We start from the raw sequence: 20463 nt of genomic DNA, 5'->3' as shown, positions 1-20463 counted from the left end.
GAAGATTGGCTTGGAAGTCTTATAAGAGAATTGAATAAATAGTAAAGAAAACAGGAAGGTAGGGGCAGATGTCTGGCCAGCATGTTAGGAAGTCTTGGTCCCCTTTATCAGAATGCCTGGAATTAATTTCTGGCTCTACTCCTAATGTCAGCTTCCTGTAGTGCATACCCTGAGAGGCAGCAGTGATGGCTCAAGTATTTGGACCCCTAACACCCACATATGATTGAGTTCCTGGCTCCCACTCAGGCCAGCCCAGCTCCAGCTGTTGCAGATATTTGGGGAGTGAACTTGCAGATAGGAGATTTCTGTCTTTCTCCCTCTCTTTCAGTCAACCAACCTATCTTTCAAATAATTGAAAACTAAAGTTCTCAACCTCTTTATCTGATAAATGAGAAGCCAAGATCAAGGTTGGGTAGTTCCATTCCTATCCCAGGTAACACAACCAGACGGTGGTAACGCCAGGCCCGAAACCCTAATCCCCCGACTTCCTGCCTATGGTTTCTCCCCACTTTCTTTCTCCATTCTACAACTATAAAAACACACAAGGCTCTCTTTACCACATTCCTCAGGTTTTAAAGCCACTGCTCTTGATGTCCTCCCTCTCCAATCCTACTACATTTTTTTCTTTCTTTTTTAACATTTGAGGAAGAAAGTGTTATGGTTAACAGCATTTGAATTCCACAATGTCACTGTAACATGTAATAAATACCTTCTATTATTTATTACCAAAATGTTTAGGAATCATAGAAGACTAAAGACTATTCTATTCTTCCTAATACTGCTCTAACAAGTTTGTCCCAGACCCTGAGCTGGGGGCTGAGGGACACAGCTGGGCTTGGTGATTTAATCTTCTCTACGCCACAGGCCATGTCTCTGTGATTATGCTAGAATTACACGTGACTGGAAGATTTGTTTTAGCTCAATCCACACAGCCTTGAAAATGGCAGGTTCTCAGAAATGCCTATCACCACCCCCCACCCTAGAAGCATCTGAATGAACCAAGAAGGTAGCTGAAGCAATGGTCTGGATTACCCTTGGGGCCAAACTAATCAGAAAATTCTGTCCCAATATAAAGGATGGCAGCGAGTTCTGTGTGTTCCAAGTTATTTGGGCAAACAAACTTTGAGGGCTTTTCTGCTTCTTTTTCAAACTACAGCTAAAAAGACCCAGAGCTTGCAAGCCCTACATTCCCTTACCCCCTGTAGCTGTCTATACCTGCAGCCCAGGAATTTTCCTTGCACTAGAAAGGAATCCTCCAAGAGGACCTATGAACCTAAAACAAATGCTGTTTAATTTGCCATTCATTAGGGGTGTATCTGGATTGATTTATTGCACCCTTCTGACCCCAAGTCTTTGGAACAGCATTCCTTCACGATTAAACAGGGAAAGGATTCAGGCAAGACTTTCAGGGGTAACCATAGAGGGCTGCAGGGAGACTTCAAATTGCCCTGTATTGGCTAACCCAAAGGAAACACTCAACCCAATCCAGTGTTGAATGCACACAAGCCAGACAAGAGTGTCTAAGTTTTTTGACCCAGGTTTCCCTAGCCTTTCCTAAGGGATGTGACCACAGCACGGAACACTATTATCCAGATTACGGGCTTTGGAGGACTTCCACATCCAGGGTATTCAGAGAATGCCTAACCACATCCAATTGATCACAGAAATTGCAATCCTTTTGATCCTGGGAAAGTCAGCTAGCTTTTCCTAGAAACTACCTACCAGCAGAAAATAGGGAGGGAAAGAATGAGGAGGTGGATGAAGATAGGAGAGTGGAGAAAGAAAAATGAAGAAGAAAGAAAATAGAGGAGAGACAGAGGGAGAAAGAAAACAAGAGGAAGGAAAAACTGGAGGGAGGCAGACAGGAAGTAAAACAAGGAAAGAGAGAGGGATGGGTGAGGTACGGAGCGCATCAGGGGAAAAAAGTACCGGCATCTCAATAGGCTAGTTGTAATCAGAAAAGGAGAGAAATCTTGTAAAGCCCCAAGCAGAGTGAGGCTTGTAGAAACTGCCCTTTAAGACTGAGATCCGTCGCTTTTCTTGAAACTGGTGCAAGTGTAATTATAGCAATTAAAAGGGAATATTGCAGTTTTTGTGTGTTTTTTTGTGGATTTTGGTTTCCTTTTTTTCTTTTGCTCTTGATATGTAAACATCTAGACACTTATAAACCTAAGACAATGGATACATAGTTTAATTTTATCTACTGCTATGCCTCTCCTTGCTTATTTGGCTTCCAGGAAAATGTCAAGAGTTTTTGTGGTTATTTTAATTAAACACACACATTTACCTGGAGCCAGGAGCAGGGAGGGAAGGAAAGCAGGCAGCTCTCAGAGACTAGCTCAGTTCTTATTGCACTAGCCCTCTAGTGCCCTAGCAGAATCCCAAAGCCTAGGAAGGAAAAAAACTAGGCTGACCTCTAGCTTCCTGCTTCCCTATCCCAATCTCCCTTCTTCCTAACCCAGAGGGGCTTGTGACTGAGAGTAGCAATTAACCTAATTCTGCCTTGTATTCCTTCTGGAGCCCAGTGGCTATAGAAGCAGAGAAAGTTTAGGGTAGCAGGCAACAGTGGAAAGTTGCTCCCATGCTGTGGTTTAGGGACGACTCAGAAGCCCTTTTTAGAACTTCACTACCAGTGACCAACATTCTATCATCTGTGCCTGGCTTCCCTAAAGATTGCTTCGAATTTATTAATTCAGCTAAGTAATAGAGCCCTTGGTTATTCACCATGGAACTTTACTGCAGGGAATTGCTGCCACGAAAAACAGTTTTGGTTGCAAATCAAGGCAAGCAAATTCTCTGGAGGATGATTTCCTACGGCTCCCCAAAGAATTCGTTGCATGCTTCACAGTCTAGCTAAAAGTCAGACCACTCTAAACATAGTCTCTCAATGCAGTGGCCACCATACAGTTTTCTCATGATGCAATCACCAGCTAACAGACAGAAATGGAATTTTATTGATAGAAATCAGTTTCTCTAGTTGATGAATGCTTTATGTTGCTCATTAGAAATGCAAATGCTTTCACATCTGTATGTTGCTGTCCATGAAGAATGAGAATATCCTTTCAAAGGATGAGACCTGGTGAGGAAATGTCCCTGGTTGGGTTGGAAGAAATTAGACTCCCACCTGCTTGGATCCATTTGGTGGGGGAAGCAAGAAGCAGTCCTGACAGGCTTTTACTGCCTCTGACTGCCTGGAACAGAGCTCTTGTGCTGCTTCAGGTGCCATAATACCAAATCTCTATTAAAAGATCTCCCCATTTTTTATCTTCACAGAACCCACCTCAAGTTCCTTTTGATATCTCAAAGGGAGCTAGTACCAATCAGAAAAGCCTGGGAGGCTGGCAAGCAAATTATTGTCTTGCCAGCTTTCTGGACTGAGTTGAGGGCCAAGTCAGTTCAGCCACCTGGAATGAGAAACAAGGTAGGAGTTTGTAGTTTAGTACTGTTGTTGAAAGCCTAGGCTAGCCCAGGAGGAAGTCATAGACCCAGTTTCACTGTAACAAAGTTATGCTTATTTGGTAGCCTTCCCTCCATTCTAAGTTATTGAATGGTTAAGTGGCATAATCAGCTGATTCCAAGTTTTCATGGTGCTCATTCGTCAACTGAGATGAGCACTACTGCGGTACATGGGCTTATGCCATTGAGGGGTACTGACTGCACATACCACCAACTACCCCATCCAAAGCCTCCTTTCCCAAATTCCTTTCATCTTTTCTGGCTGTCATTACCTTTCAGCTCTTCTGTCACTCAAGCCCTGTTGGGTTCACGATGTTTGTTTCATTCATTATCCATCTTTCAATTAAAAGTCTTATCCATCTTCGATTACTCAATGTCCTTTACCCACCCGAACTTTCTGGTTTTGTGAATTTGTAAAGATCTTAAGCCTCTCTGCACATTTACAAATGGCTCTAACTATACAACTTCCCTTGTTGGGTTATTGTGAGTTTACACAATACTACTAATTGAAATAATGTATAGAAAATTATTAAACAGGTACACATATTCAATGCATGGTAACTATCAGAATTAATACACACTCTACTATGTTTTTTTCTTGGTTTCTTCTATAACTAACATTTGTGTGAAGGTACCAAAATTACATTTATGATAAAAGACTATCCTTTTCCTTAAAAGTTATTTAGCAGATCTGCCTTAAATTAAGTAATATCTCTGTATATTTTAGTGTGGGCCATTCATCTTAGTTTTTACTTAACTGAAAATCTTCACTTTGCACAAAGTTAACAAACAGGAGTCTATGAATGTACCGCAAGAGAGGAGACAGAGCTAAAAGAGACAGGCAGAAAGAGGCATATTTTTTGACAGTTCTTTATCAATCATTAGGAAGAAAATTAGGTCAAAATAATAGAAGAGAAGAAGAAAACTGCAGAAGTCTTAAAAACACACGTGAAGCCAAAAAAGCCAGTGGGAATTTGAGTGGAAAATGGCTTGAAGGCATTCTGGGTTCTCAGAAACCATCACCATGACTGTTCTGCAGGATCACATTTCAGGGTTACTGATAAGTACTCATTGCCCTGGATTGGGAAAGCATGGATAGAAAGTTCTTTACCTTCCAACCTTGCTCTGAGGTCTGATATGGAGCTGAGTTTGATGACTCCTGGAATATCTGACAAGCTTTAGGCTTTAAGTGAGTTTGCACTTTATCAGAGAAAGGAATTGTTAATCCAAAGTAATGACACAAAGATATTCAGTGGCAGGCTTTTGCCATTTTGAAGTTAGATTCAAACCCAGGCTAGAAGAAAGGTGTAGTTATTTGGCAGGCCAGTGCAACATGATAGGAGCTTGAGCTGTGTTTTAGTTCCATCCCCTGTTCATCGTGGGATAGTGAGCCTACCAGACTGAGTCTGTGTTTCTGATGAGAAAGCTGGTGGGGCATGGGGCAGGGAGGGAGGGGGCAGGCAGCACCCAGTAAAAGTGTAACCATTTCAAATAGTTTTTCTTTTCTGGGAAAATAATATCTAGTCAAAATAAAATGAGAAAATCAATGGGAAACTGTGTAAGTACACAAGACTCACCCCATTGCCAACACTCCATAATGTCATATCACATGACGGAGAGAAAATGGAAAGAAAAATATGCCTCTAGAGAGCCTAACATCTCTAGCCCATTTGTCTCATGAATGCAACTGTTTATATTGCATGCTCAAAGTGCCATATTAGGAAATTCCTCTACTTTAAGGCTTTATTCAACAGGGTAATAGGGAAATAGATCTAAAATGATTAGGGAAAAATATCTCTGTGGTCCTTTGAAGTTGTTTTGTGATGCTCAGGACTTATGTGCTCACCATGCATTCAGGGTGGGGTGATTGAAGAATGCCTGCCCATGATAGAAAAACAGAAGCAAGAAGAGCTTGGGCACTGACTCAGGGGATGCAGGTCTGAGCCTCATAGGTTTCGAAGGCTCTGAAGGAAAGACGTAGCCACCTAGCTGATGGACACAATGGGAAAGTGGCTTCTTGGCACTGCCTGAGCAAGCTGTGAAGCAGAGAACTGGTCCTGGACCCTGAGTCCTTGCAGGAGCAACATGCAAACTACTCAACATGCAAACCTTTGCCATGAACTTCTCCTAGATGTTAAGGGAAGGATCTCCAGGAACTATGCTGATTTTCAACAATGCCTACATTATATGTCAATTTTACTAGGTTTGGTAAGTTATGAGGCCTCAATTTCATCATATGTAGCATTAATAATGGTGCCTACTATTAATAAATATGGTTGACAAACAACTCACTTATAATCATGACTAGCACTTCCGACAGCCCTTAGTACATGCTCCATAAATGTTAACTATTGTTACTGCTTATATTTGCTTGGATTACCAGAACAAAATGCCACAGACCAGAGGCTGAAACAATACAGGTTTCTTTACTGTAGTTCTTCAGGATGGAAGCCCAATATCAAGGTGCCAACATTCACCTGTTAGTGAGGAGTCTCCTCCTGGCCATCCTAACCTTCTCAATGATGTCCTCCCACAGTCTTCCCTTGATACATGTGTTCTGAGACAGCAGAGCTCTCTGATATCCTTCTCATAAGGAAAGACACTCATTCATGGCCCCATCCTCATGGCTTCATTTACACTTCCTTCCTTCCTTAAAGTCTCACCTCTAACGACAGCCATATTGGAAATGAAGTTCCAACACACAAATTTTAGGATACAAATACTTAATTCATAACACTATTAATAATTTTAGTATTAAAATGGTACTATTATTCCAAAAGTGTATTTGGCTTTTCTTCAAACATACCCCAAAGCATGTATTTAAGGACCTTGTGTTAGGTGAGGGAGAGCTGTCAGCTGAGAATCTACACATGGTCCTTGAATGCAATCATGGTGGCTAGTTCCAGGAAGGAGCATCCTGTAAGAATGTAGAGGAAACCATATCACCTCTGTGATGTGCCTTCAGAATTTGTACAACATCATTTCTGCCACCCGTTATTCATTGTTCAAATTTAAGGAAGGTATGCAGATTACTTTGATGTGAGCCACAGAGAATTTGTAGACAAACCACAGCTAAACAGAAAAATAATCATTAAGATCATGGGATGGTTATGAACAAATGGGAAATTTGTGTGGGCTGTGATTGGTAAAATAAAACCAAAACATATTCCTGGAATAGGGGCTGTAGACATCAATAGGCTATATCTGCTGCTATAAGTTCTAACAAGTTGAGACGACAGCACTGGACTGAGGGTTTGAGTATTTTAACTCTGAAGTAATTGTTTATATTTACTGTTAGTTGAATGTGGGCATGGTAGTTAACAGCTATGAGCCTCAATTTTTTTCATCTTTAGGATGAGGATCATAATACCATCTACCTTGTGTGGTTTGTGAACATTTACAACGAAACAATGAACTAAAGAATACAAAAGGATCTTGAAAACCACAATGACAATAGTGATACATTGGAATAGATGAGTTTCTCAACCATGGTGACCCAGGGAAGTAGTGCTGTACACTCTCAAAGATGTATCTGGAGGTCCTCGAGGCTTCATGGACCTTAGTTTGACCAGCATTGACCACAGCAAATAAAGTGTCACTCTGTGAAATGTCTTTCAATTGCAAAACACAAGCACAAAGAGGACTATCTTATTTCTTTGTAGCCAGTAAGATATCTTTTACATTATAATCAAAACAAAAAACACAAAATTAAAAGCCAATTACTGTGGAGTCCTGTTACCCTGTAGAATATGTCTAAGAACCTGGACCAGATGATATTTCAGAAGCTGTCCATTTCATTGAATGAGCCTGTATTTTGTAGAGTAATTTACTAGGACATAAGGTCCTGGAAAGAAAAAGGATGTGTCTCAGACTTCTGTGAGTCTTTCTAGTAATTTTGCGTGGAGGATATATTCTGATTTTTTATTGAGAGGGAGTAAAAATAGTAGGGACAGTAGACAGGACAATGACAGTGGGTACACATTGGACTCTCCCTTTTCTCCTAACCCAGGGCTGTAACGCTGGCACACCGCCTCTACTTTAGTCCTTCAGTGATGAACACCAGCAGCCTTAGCAGCAGCATGTCTGACTCTGAATGGCTTCTGCAGGGACAGGGAGGTCCTTCCTTGCTTTCAATCAGGTTGCTAATAGTAGGAAGTGATTTAAACCAAACAGGAGCAAAAGTTCAAAAACAGAAAATTCTGCACTTTTCCTTCAGGTCCGCATGATCTGAGCTGAGCCCTTTACCTCCGTCCTGTTTCCCCACTGGGACGCTCTTTCCATGTCACCCTGCTCCACACTGGAGTCCCTCAATCTAAGTGAAGTCTCCTGTTAACACTACTGCTTAGCACCCTATGTTTCATTTACAAGTACTTATTTATATTGATTCGGGGATTTTCTCAATTTCTGTTTTCCACACAAGTCTGTATTCTCCACCAACACAGGAATGGACTCCGTTTGGTTGCCCCTCCTCCCCCACAACAGCTAATACAATACATGGAATAAAATGTCTACGGCAGTGATTGCCTGGTGAAGGCAGAGAGAAAACTAACAGAGAAGGAATTATTTAAAACACTTCATATGTGTGCAGCACTTACCAAATAAGCACTTGGTAAGTTTCTCAGTCTCTTCAAGGGAAAAAAAAGTCTTCTCTAAGACTGAGATTTCTCTTTTAAAGCCAGCAGCCCATGCCCTGTTGCCTGTCAAACATGGCTGCATAAGCCAGATTGACTAAAACCAGAGCCATTCCAGGCCCCTGTTTCACACCGTTTCCAATAGGATATGAATCAGACAAGATACCATCAAGAAAGCATTCGGTCAGGAAACAGGACCCTGGTAAACCTTACACTGCCAGGATTCAGCCCCACTAACAGCATCTAATAATGCAAGGAGTGGGAACACACTTAAACCCCACAAAATGTGCTTTGGAGCCAGGCGGCAGGCAGCCTCGGGAAGTGTGCTAAGTGTGGAAATTCCCTTCAAGCTTTTCAAGTACCTCAAAGCCATAAGCTAACAAGAGACTTCAAAACTCCAAAGAGAAATTCCACTTTCACTCGACCCTGGCTCTCCATTCCAAACATGAATCCTGTGGGTTTGAGCCACAGCATGAATGTGGGATTGTTAGGGTCATACTGGAGACTAGCCACTATTTTTCTTAGGTTAAAGGGAAAAACTACACACACACACAGACACACACACAATTTGGCATCCACATTCTCTTTCCTTTACACTGAAGAAATCAATATCCTAGTCTGGGGTTACCAGCTGTGGTCTGCATACATCCTGAGGCATAGCTGCTTATTTTGTAGCTGCTGATATTCTCCTGCAGAACGCCCAAACACTCTCTCTGGCCCAGGCTCAAAGATAGGCTCATTATACAGCCAATGCTTTGGCTGACTCCTTCCTTACCAGGAGTTAGGCCTTTCCTTAGTAATCAGTTTGCTACCTCCACACACCTTTCCCTGTCTGCCCTGAAGCCACTTCTAAATAGGCAAAATGTCATACATTTTTGCTTTACAAATTCAAGGAAATTGAATTTTGTCTCATTTGCAGCTCCACCAATGACTAGTGTTGGGCTCAGGAGGAAGATACTCAGTCTCAAAGCCTCAATTTCTTTATCTGCATTGAATCTACTTCCTAGGGATATCAAAAAAATGGAAAAGGACACTGCAAGTGAAGCATCTAGCTTTCTGGTAAGACTTGACAGACTCACACATTCTTTGCCTTCTCTTGCATTGAGCACAGAACTTAGATCCTCTCTTTCTTCAATGGTAGCAAAGACCACGTGATTTGTCTGGCATATAGATGCGGAGAGATAGGTTCTCAGGCTTCCAAAAATCAACCACAAGCATTTTGGCAGCCTCTGTCTAGGCAGTGGGTATGCTCAGGCTAGGCAAAGCTGGTTGGCTTGCAAGAAGTCCAACTACCAAGAGACGAGGGTGGGAAAGCCTATATGGTGAGACAATATGGTGGGACAAAGGTGCCTGATTTTTTCGCCTGTTCCACCCCAGACATCATGCATATGAGTGGAGAATGTTCAATTTAGCTCTACAAGATATAACTTGGAGAATAAATCACAGAACCTAGACAACTTCTAGTACCAAGGTCTCCATAGATGGTCCTACAATGACATTTCCCTACCTTCAACCAAGTAAGCCACTCCATGGGGGCCTCAGTCAATAGGGACCACAACTGTGTCATTGTCCCTGCAGTGTTCTGCCCAAATTCCTGACTGCTATGTTTTCAGTACATTTGTTATGCAACAGTTGAAAACTAATACTTACAGTAAATATAAGAACAACCAAAAGCGATAATAATGTCAGCATTTGAGAGAGAATATTATTACCGCCCTGTGGCATTCTACACTTCATTACCAGCAAAACTTCTTCTGGTTTTATAAGTCAGGAAGGACATAAAGAGACACAAGAGACAAATCCTAGTGCTTCCTGGCACTTCATAAAGGCCTAATCAATGTTTTTGTCATGAATGAATCAGTATCATTCCTAATGAATAAAAAAATAATTCTTTCACAAATGAGTGATAGATACCATATAGATTTGGGGGACATAATTTTTACTTCAAGGTTATTTTTTTTCAACCTACAAGATTTTATTATGGAGCAGGGCACACAAATCTTCAAATGTTTTAAGATGAAATCTAAGACTTCCAGAGAGGTGATCATTTAGGTTCTTGAGCCACCTCTGTGGTTATGAAGTCCTTTCTCCTTCCATTGAGAGTAACTCATTCATTCGTTCATTTCATAAATACTTAAGCAACTACTTTGTGTCAGACACAGGTGTAAGTGATGGAGACACAATTACCATCTAGCAAATGATACATGTCTATCTCTCAGATTTTACAATGTAGATGGAGAAGACACTGAACAAAAAAAATGATGGGTGAACACTGGTTTTACTTGGGAGAGAAGTGGGGAATCTCTGGAATGTTCTGAGAAATGATTGAGGTGATTTGGTTTTCATTTTGAAGGAGTCCCTCTGGCCGATGTATGGAGGACAAGCTGATGAGAGGCCAGCAAGTGCAGAAGCCAGGAAACCAGGTGGGAGGCTCTTTGAATGAATTGGTGATGTGACTTGGGGCAGGTTGAGGGACAAAGCTGTGAACAATGAGAACCCTGACTACAACTCAGGTACGGGAAATCACTGAAGTGCCCACCTCCCTGGATTCCTGAAGATGAAGCAACAGTACCCGTCAGCAATTCTGATCCCTTGGCAGGACTGAGAACTCTGTGCCATGCTGAGACTCGATTTCAGCACTTCCATTTCTCACTCTCTTTGATGTTGAAACTGCTGTAGTAGATTTTTTTAATAATCAATTGAGCATTGTTCATGTGTCAATCAAATCATCTCTTGTAAGTCACCATGGCCATTTCCCTATCTCTTGTCATGTCACAGCTGCTCAAGACATGCGGGACATACACTCTATTCTTTAGAAATTATATTTATAGGTAAGCCTCAAAAGAAAACCAGAGGGCTTGGCAGCGTGGCCTAGTGGCTAAGGTCCTCGCCTTGATCCCATATGGCCGCTGGTTCTAATCCCGGCAGCTCCACTTCCTCTCTATCTCTCCTCCTCTCAGTATATCTGACTTTGTAATAAAAATAAAATAAATCTTAAAAAAGAAAAAAGGAAAAGAAAACCAGACACAGAACTATATAAATGACACCTCTTGTTTTGATTTAATAAAATTCTATAGTTTCATCGCCTAAGGCCCTTCCAAGACTTAGTGTCTTCAGGCTTTTTCTTATTTTCATCTCTTGGGAAAGCTTTCTCTCCCTCCTCTGTTCTTCATTTGCTTTGTTTTGTTCTTAAATTTAAAGCATTTTTAAAGTGATCTAATTTTCTCCTTAATACCTAAGACAGTATCCAGTATAAAACAAGCATCTAAATAATATCCAGTAAATAAATCAATATCCATATAAGAATATTTTTTAAGTATTTGATGTGTCCAACCCTATGCTGAATTTTTTTTTTAGTTAAGCTGAATTGTCTGGACAGACTCTTGGTAAGTGATTAGAATTAGAAGAGAGAAGATATAACAGGTAGAAAATGCAGAGAAGACAGGTAGAAATAAAGATTTGAAGTTTCCATTCTCTTGGGCCTCTGACAAAAATCAGTTTCACTGAGTACAAATGACTTGACTAACTCCAACCAGATAGGGTTTAGTTGTAGAGCAAAAGAAATGAAAAAATTAGGTTCGCTTTGGCAGCACACATACTAAAATTGGAATGATACAGAGAAGATTAGCATGTCCTTTGTGCAAGGATGACACACAAATTTGTGAAGCATTACATATTTTTTAGAAAATTTGGAGACAATGATCACACCCACTTCTCCCTAACCCTGGATCAACTATGTAAACATCATCCAAAAAAGTCATAAAAATAGAAAAAAGAAAAAAAAGTGAAAGAAAGAGTGGAAGAAATGGTGGAAAGAGGAAGGAAGAAAGGAAGAGAAGGAAGGAAGGAAGGAATCAAAGAAAGGGAGGAAAGAAGGACAGAATGGAGGAAAGGAAGGAAGAGCAAAGGAAGGAAATGAGAATTTTCCTTTGGGGCTGGTAGTTGAAGTGAGTAGACCATTCCAAAAGCTTAGCTTAAGTACCAAGTCAAGTTTACTTATCGAAGAAACTACTTGGAGGAATGTCAATGGCAGCAGTACCAGTTGGTCAGCAATACTGTCACAAAACAAGGCTGGTGTAGCAGGGCGGAGGATATCCTATGTCTCTACCATGGCACAACAAACTACCCCAAAACTGTGATGTCTTAAAACAGGACACTGTTTCTTATGCTTTGGGAGTGCCTACTAGGCTCAACTAGGTTGTTCTCACTTGAGATCTGGTGCCAAGTTATCTGAAGATTCAAAGGACTGGACATCCAAGATGAGGTATTCACCTAACCATGGTTGTCTGAAGCTCAGCTAGGATGAGTACTTGTGGCCTTTCTGTATGACTTAAGCTTTTTGTGACCTGGTGGCTCCGTTCCTAAGAGACGCATCCAACAGGCAAAAATGATCCAAGACACAGAAAGTGTTACTGTGCTCTATTGTTCACAGCAACCACAGTTCAGTCCTCATTTTGGCAGAGGGTAGACATTGCTTCTTAAAGGGAAGAGCATTAAAATGAGTGAAGGAGACAATGGTAGATTTCTTGAAAGACAAGCCACCCCAGGGAGTATCACCAGGGAGTCTCCTTGACTCACTAAGGCTTCTTTTAAACTGGCTGGAATTGACTGCCAGACAATTGAAGCGCTATAAAGAAAAGACTAAAATAGACTGGATTAAACCCCATTGCAACAATAACAACACCAAAAACAATTTGACCTCCCAGCTCCGTTCTCTCTACCCTATTGTTGTTCCCCATCTTCCAAACAGACACCTGGAGGCAGAATGAGGTAGGTAGGAATTCTAGGAAAGCAGTGGGCAAGGAAGATCTGTGCAGTCAGTAATGGGCTTATGTCATTGTCTTATCATTTGCCTATTTCCCCAGGCTGATATGACTTGGAGAATTGCCCATTATATATAAGCAAAAATTCAGACACAAAGGACGAGTATTTATCATCATCATGGCAATTCAAAAGAATGTGTTATAGGTTTGAAGACAATTTCCAGAGAGACACGCATTCTCAAAATGTTTTCAGTAATGGCAGAATCATTGGAATAAGCGGCTGACCTCCTCCCTGTGGGATCCTGCTCATTAAGATGTATGTGCTCAGGACTGTTAAAATTCCAACTCATTACCTAATAGTTGCACCTTATGCACTTGGATACTTCTAAAAGTGCTTCCAGCCCTTCCTTTTCAGTCGTAACAACCAACAGTCTTGTATGTCTTTGAGGTTCCTTAGAATATTGCTACAGGCAAGTTAAAAAGGAAAAGGAAAAAATTCATCAAGGATGCACTAGTGATAATCCTCTTTATTCATTTTCTTTGGGGGAATCTAAAAGGGATGTGGAATGAATTATTTTGGGGGGAGGGCTGTCAGTGTACAAACCTTCATTCATTCTCCTTTTGCTTTAATTCCTAGATTCCATCAAAGAAAAAAATAATCCAACCGCAAAAATAATTTCAGAGCCTAGGCCAGCAGTGTCTTGAAGGCAACGTGAACCCTTGATTACTAACATTGTTCTTCAGGTACTAACTCAAACTGAATCATAGCCATCTTTGGATTCCCAATATTTAACACAATGCTAAAAGCTAAACGAATATTCAGGCAACATTTGTTGAACAAATAAATATGATAGGTGGTCCTTCAAGCAATTTGTCAGTGGGGCAAGGGCACTAAACAGCCCACAAGGTCGGCTTAACTACAATCAGAATAAAAGCAACTAGGGTTTGGCACTGTGGCATAGTAAAGTTGCTGCTTATAGAGCTGGCATCCCATATGGATGTTGGTTGGAATCTTAGCTGTTCCACTTCCAATCTGGCTCCCTGTTAATGTGCCTGGGAGAACAGCAAATGATGGCCCAAAATGTTTTTGCCCCTGCATCTGCATTAGGGATGCTGAAGAAGCTCCTGACTCCTGGTTTCAGATCAATCCAGCTCTGACCATGGTAGTCATTTGAGGAGTGAGCCAATGAATGAAAGATTTTCTCTCTTTCTCTCTCTATCGCTCCTTTCTTCCCTCCCTCCCTACCTTCCTCTCAATCGACCTCCTTTGCTCCCTCTTTTTCTCTGTGTAATTCTGACTTTCAAATGAATAACACTATAATAAAAAAAAATCAAAAAAAACTAAAGGGAGGAACAGGGAAAAATCTGATTTCAAGTATGGTACATTCAAGTATGAAAAGATAAGCGTCTATATTCAAATAATCATAACCCCGTATGTTGAGATATGCTATAGTGAAACATACTGGCTTACGAGATGTGAGTGCCGAACAAACTCAAATCTCACTAGTTCAATTATCTGAGTGCCTGTTACCCACACAGAAGATCTCGATTGAATTCCTGGCTATCAACTTTGGCCTGACCCAGTCCCAGCTGTTCTGAATATTGGGAAATTAACAACAAGATTAAAATTTATTCTTTCTCTCTCATTTTCTCAACTAACTAAATAAATAAATGCATAGTTTTTGACAGAAATTTTTTTTTTTTTTTGCTGAAAATCCTAACACTTAGGTTAAAAAAAACAAAACCATTAAGTGCAAAAATGTTCTAATTGGTGAACAGGAGCTAGAGGGGGAGGGGTGAGAAATCCAAGAGAAAGCATATGAAATTTCAGTCAGAAATAAACTCCAGAGATTTTTTTGTACAACATGAAGACTACAGTAACTCTCAAACTGAATTCCTGAAAGTAACTATGAAGATATTTTAAGCATTTTTTCAAAAAAAAATGTATAAAAGGAGATGCACATGTTATTTCAATTTACCCATCTCATCATGTATACGTATTCCAAGGTATGTATATATGATACATGTTTTACCTGTCAATTAAAGTATTTATAACATTGGGAATAAATGCTTTGTAAAGATTAGATCATAGCTGATAGTATGATGAAATTATTTCTGAATACCTTCTTTGCGCCACTTCATAACAAACTTTTCAAAATTTGATGGCACTCCTAATTTTCTTGGACTCAAATTGGACTTATGTTTTTAGCACAGGAAACATTTGTGGAGCCTCTTCAAAAAAGGTTTATTTGTTTATACATCTGAAAAAGAGAGAGAGAGAAATCTTTTTTATTCCTGGGTTCACTAACCTAAAAGAAAATCTAAAATCAAAAAGGCCTAAAATCAGAAGCCCCGGAAGTTCCACATCTCTGCCACCACCCATCCCTGTTGGGGCTGTCTTCTGATGCCTTCCAGAGGCATTACCATGGCAGTGCTCTGGTAAGAGAGGCCAGTGATGCAAGTGCTGGCGTAACCCGTGACACTACAACACCAGTCCTGGGGAGCAGGGATTGTAAAAGTCTTAACATAAAGGGCTGACTCTGTGGCATAGGTGGAAAATCCACCCCCTGCAATACTGTAATTCCACGTGGGTGTTCATTCGTGTCCTGCTAATGGCCTGGGAAAAGCAGCTGAAAATGGCCAAAGTGCTTAGTCTCCTGCTCCCACATTGGAGACTCAAGTGAAGCTCTTGACTCTTGGCTTCAGCCTGGCCCAGGGCTTGTTGTTGTTGTGGCCCTCTGGGGAGTGAGACAGTGGGTGAAAGTTTCTGTCTCTTCCCATATCTCTGTAACTCTGGCTTACAAAATAAACCAAATCTTTTTCTAAAACATCTTCACATAAAGGCACTTCAGGATATATAGAAATAGAGCATTATTCAAAAAGACTGAAGAGTTGTAGATTACATCATATCTCTCTTACTTGATTATGTAAAGCAAAATGCGTGGGTATATCCAAATGTGGAGGGTAATTCAGATGCAATGATATGATATTCCTTGACTAGGAGCTATTGGATTAAACAAGTGAGTTTTACTTCTGAAATGGTAATGTTTAAAGTCACTGGTTAAAGCATATTTATTGTGTTCTTAGATGGAGAAAAAAAGTATTACAACAACAGAAGAGTTTTAGTGCTTTATCTATCATGGCATCACAAATTACTTCCAAATGTAATACCTGGAAATGGCACACAAAGAGGTTCAAAAATATGTGGAGAAATACAGTTAGATGATCCTGCAAAGCGCATCCATGAACTTTTTCAAAGGTCCCTCATAGAAACATGAAAAAAACAGTGATTTCTTGCCTCACCAATTTCTATGGGTCAGGAATCCTGCGTAGTTCTGAGTGATGATCTCGCAAGATGTTGCCACCAATGTGAAGAAACGTAGGTACTGCATTAGGGAGCTGATCTGAGGTTTTTGTCTGTGGAGCACAGAAGGGAGCTGTGGATGATTCCAGTAAGATGCCCAAATAGAAATGCTAAGCTGCTCTTGCAGGAGGATTGGGTATTCAAATGACAGCTTTTGCCACATAAGTATGTCCCTAAAGGTAAGAGAAAGACGTCCCTAAGAGGAGAGAGAGAAAACTGGCCACTGGCCACTGGGCAAGAGCTCAGTCAAAGCCATAGATCAGTTAGTATTCAAAGATGACTCCTTTGGATCTCCTCTCTTTGTTCTATGACATGCTTTTTTCTCACAGCACCCTGAAGGTGATCAATATGTGAATGAACACCCCTACAGCTGCTAGCCAGAGCTTCCCATCCTCAGCCCTGGCTTCTGCTTCCTCTGTCGTGGCTGGGCAGCTCCTTGCTAAAGATCCAGGGGTTACTTTTGGCTCTCCTTTAAGACCTCTCCCTTCTATCCTTGTGGCTCCTCACTGCAGTGTGGATTCTTTCTGTACCGCCTCCCTCTGCACAGGTCGCAGTGATAACACCTGCATTTAATTTAGTCCCCACTGTCTCCCGTGTTTCCTCCCTGTTCTACTTCTGCATGCACTAAGTATGCATAGTGTAGCGTGATTCCCATTGGTTGAGTTGAAAGAGAAAAATCTGAAGTCATGGGTAGCAGGCAATGTAGTTCTACCTTAACAGTATGAAAACAAGGTGCAAACACAAAGTGTATGTGTTTAGGTGGAGAGATGGGTTCTTAGCAACCCTGCAGATTTCTGATTGAGGGATATTTGTGAGGGAGAGGGAAGAATGAAAATGAAAAAGAAAATGCTTCAGTAGGAAACAATGAGAAACCACCTTAGAATGTTGAAAGAACTGCTAGAGTAAGGCATGCCATTGCATGGGTTGCCTTTGGGGAGAAGGTTTGGGCATTAAGATAGTGTAGATCATGCCTTGGACATGCCTAGCTCCTACCAGATATGATTTTCTCTGATGCAATATCTGCCAAATTATGATTTGATTTGCCCCAAGGAAAGGGACTGGACCATCACACCACACCTTGCACATTCAAATTGCTCATGTTGCTTGGTTCTGACTCCAGGCTGACAAGGACACCCTTTCCAATAATGTCAAATTATGACTTTGGGAGAGCACATGGTCCCGTGGGTGGAGGGGTAAAGGGAAGTCATCATATGAATCAGCTCTGAGGGCTTGGTTCATGGTTCTTGCCAAATTTTTCTTCCCCTTGGACTTCAATAAAGCTGACCAACCATGATCCTTATCAGGTGTTCAATTTTTTTTTTCTTTTGTCTTGAAAAAGACAAAAGACAAAAGTTTCACTTGCTCTCCAATTGTATTTGTGCAAGGGGTAAGCATGCATCTTTCTGCTTTTCTTTGGTCTATTTTGTATCTTTCATGACTTCTCCTCACTGAGCAACTGTCTTCCTCCTCTCCCTCAGCCTCCCATATGCTCCTTCCTCTCCCAAGGTCACAGGCTTGTTAGCAGCTCTCTGAGGAAGGAAAATGCTGCCCTTCCCTGCTCACCGCTGTGTTAGCATAGGGCAGAGCAGGGCTGTATCCCAAACCCAAGGAAAGGAAAAAGGAAGACTTCTGTATTATTTTTCCAGGGCTACTGCGATGAAGTACAGCACACTAAGATTGATTTCACACAGTTCTCGAGGGGATAAGTCAGGGTGCAGGTTTGGAAACTTGTTTCCTTCGGAGGACTGTGAGGGAGAGAATTGTTCCAGACCTTTCCTCTTGGCCTGAAGATGGCCATCTTCTCTCTGCAATTTTTCATACTGTGTCTTCCAAGTCCACATTACTTCTGCATTTATAAGCATACCAGTTATTTTGGAGTAAGGCCTACCCTGAAGACCTCATAACTTCATCAGCCATTAAAGACTGACTCCTAATCCTGAGATACTGGGGCTTAAGAGTTCAGCACATGAATTTAGAAGGTGGGCTGCAGAAATGGGCAATTTTGTCCTCATTTCACTGAAAAGCTGCCCCTGGCACCAGGCTGAGCCATACAGGAGTCAGTGGGTGGCCTCCACCGAGTATAGTTCGTGGACTTCACTGCTGTCCTGCTCACCGTGCCACCTCCCAGATCCATTTGTCTTTTTTTCTTTTGTGGAAAAACTCATAATATTTGCACACTCTCCACTCTGGCGAAATGGATTGTCTCCAATCTGTGGGTTAAGTACTGCCACTTTCCAGCAAGGGAGGGAGGCGGTAAGAGAGGAGAATGCTACATCTCTTACAGGGTTTTGTTTCATTCACTCCTCGGGTCACTGCAAAGATAGGGAGAGGCAGAATGGAGTGCATACCTTTTACCAGTGCTCAAACAACGTCTTTTCCAACTGCAACCTTCCTCATTGTCTCCATCTCCACAGAGTAACATGGCTAGTCTTCTGCAACTTGCATCCCTTATATGTCTCTGAATTTTAGAATTCACAAAATGCAGTAATTATTTGGGCATATGTCTGTCAGTACACACCCACTGATCAGAGCCTGTCAGCGACAGGGGCCATCTCTGTCCCTCACATCAAATACTCACAACACATTTACCCAGGGTAGAATGACTAAGTAAAGAAGTGAGTAACTGTGCAAATATCTAACAAGTTGCTGTACTCCTAGTAGACCCTAAGGACAGAGAGGCTGATTTTGAATTTAAACATGGCAGGGATTTACTGGTGGCAGGGGAGAGGGGAAAGTGTGGGAAGGGGAGAGGAAAGGGAGAGAGCAGAGAAGTCATGGAAGCCTTCAGACCCAATGCAGTCCTGACCCTGAGAGGTTGTGGTGAAGGAAGGAAGAAGCATGTGGCAGGAGAGCAGGCCATCGCCCCAAGAGGGTAGCCCAGTTGATGGGGAACAACTGACCCCAAGTGGTTGGAGGAACATTGGTCTTTGGACTAAGCCTGCAAGAACATGCATTCCATGTTCTATTCCTGGCTGGAAGCAGCTTCCAGGAAGCTTGGCAGGAGTTGGCAATGGCATGAGAGTAGGATGGGTCACTCATCCACGACGCCCCCCTGCAGCAGGCAGTCTGAGTGGTACCCAGCAGGCACATCCCAGAATGCTGCTTGCTATGCATTTACATTTAACAGCAACATGCTGCGTGCTTTCATTGCCTGACCTCATGATATCTCACACAATGCAATGAGGTAACCCCATCAGCGCTCGGAAAAGAGACCTATGACAGCTTTCATCCTTCTGCTAGAACTGTCACCATGGAGCTGGCCAGAACCCAGTCAGCAGCCATCACTCATTGGGCTCTCTGCTGCCAGGAACAAACTGGGAGCCGTAAATCCTTTGTGGCCAGCCTTCGCCCGGTTCTCAACTCCTGGAACCCTGCAGCAGCTCAGCCTTGGCCCACTCTGAGGCGTCCCTCCTTTTGTGTGGGACACACATTTGTGCTTTCTTTGGTAATGTGCCTTTTGAGGCCCACCAACAGGGCAAGTGTGCACTGCTGCCTGTACTAACAGGATTTAGCTTTATGTGACAGGAAGACTAATATGGGCCCTGCGCCATGTGCTGCTGGAGACGGAGTGTGGATGCTCTTTGTTAAGCTCCCGGGGTCTGGAAGGAAGCAACTATGCTCTTGTTTAATTCCATATGAGCAGCTTTTTTATTTTTACAAATAGTCCTCTTGCTGTTAGGGAGTGAGTGAGAGACATAAATCATCATCATGTCTTTGGCAGCCGGGCCTTCGTGGGCATGGTCCTCATTAAAACCTTTAGTTGCAGGGTTCCTGCAGCCCTTCCTTTGATACCTAAACACATCAAACCAAAAAGGCCATGGTGAGGAGGAGGAGGAGAAGGGAAGGGGGTGGCTGAAGAGGAAGGGGCAGAAGCTCCGGAGGACCCCAGAACTGCTGTTGGGGATCAGCAGGGCAAAACCAGAATGATTATTATTCACAGCGCAAAAAAAAAAAAAAAAAAAAAAAATTCTGCAGCCGCACAAGCAGCTGGAGCTCGCTGGCAGCAAGGATCTGCTTGGACAAAGAGGGAAAGTTGCACTGCTGGCTGGGGTGGCCGTGATTCAGGAGAAAGGGAAAGTCCTCTGTTTCTTTTCCTCTCCAGACCTCAGCCCAGCAGGCTGTGGCCTTCAAGGAGCTAACCTTTTCCTAAGGCCTCCTCTCCCTGCTGGGCGGGAATCCAATTCCTGGCCCAGGGTCACTGGGAATACCAACATGCTGTTGGCAGTGGTTGTTCATTCACAAAATGAGC

General features: G+C 42.1%; 1 non-coding gene across 1 annotated transcript; it reads left to right on the top strand.

The window, feature by feature from the left end:
• The first annotated feature begins 11663 nt into the window (after nucleotides 1-11663).
• LOC118757655 (U6 spliceosomal RNA) lies at nucleotides 11664-11768 on the top strand. The gene has a single exon (XR_004995313.2). It is a non-coding gene; the product is annotated as a U6 spliceosomal RNA (small nuclear RNA).
• The last annotated feature ends 8695 nt before the right edge of the window (nucleotides 11769-20463 follow it).

This window comes from Ochotona princeps, chromosome 15 (assembly GCF_030435755.1).
Source record: "Ochotona princeps isolate mOchPri1 chromosome 15, mOchPri1.hap1, whole genome shotgun sequence".
In the NCBI taxonomy this organism is placed as follows: domain Eukaryota; kingdom Metazoa; phylum Chordata; class Mammalia; order Lagomorpha; family Ochotonidae; genus Ochotona; species Ochotona princeps.
Note: the sequence above shows the minus strand (reverse complement) of the source record. Positions and strands in the feature narration are given on the sequence as shown.